This window comes from Fulmarus glacialis, unplaced genomic scaffold (assembly GCF_000690835.1).
Source record: "Fulmarus glacialis isolate BGI_N327 unplaced genomic scaffold, ASM69083v1 scaffold24967, whole genome shotgun sequence".
Classification (NCBI taxonomy): Eukaryota; Metazoa; Chordata; class Aves; order Procellariiformes; family Procellariidae; genus Fulmarus; species Fulmarus glacialis.
In genome coordinates, this window is record NW_009224150.1 from 418 (window position 1) to 627 (window position 210).

At 71.0% G+C, this 210-nt stretch overlaps 1 protein-coding gene across 1 annotated transcript in view; it reads right to left on the minus strand.

The window, feature by feature from the left end:
* The window catches only part of NDUFS2 (NADH dehydrogenase (ubiquinone) Fe-S protein 2, 49kDa (NADH-coenzyme Q reductase)), a gene marked incomplete at both ends in the record, with an annotated part of 2578 nt that overhangs the window by 282 nt on the left and 2086 nt on the right, over positions 1-210 (minus strand). The gene's annotated exons all lie outside the window — the stretch shown is intronic.

Consider the following 210-nt stretch of genomic DNA (forward strand, 5'->3'; position numbering starts at 1 on the left):
GTGTCCTTCCTTCTTGCAGGTCCCCGCCCGCCCAGCCCCTGCCTTCACCAGAGCAGCTTTTTGGCCAAGCTGGGCCGGGCCTGGCAGAGCCGGGGAAGGGAGATCCCCCTCCTGTGCCGCAGCGCCGGACCACCACAGGGCTCAGGAGCGGCTTCAGCAGGCAGCGAACCTCCCCCCGGCACAAAGCCGTCCTCCCTGCCCCGGCGCTGC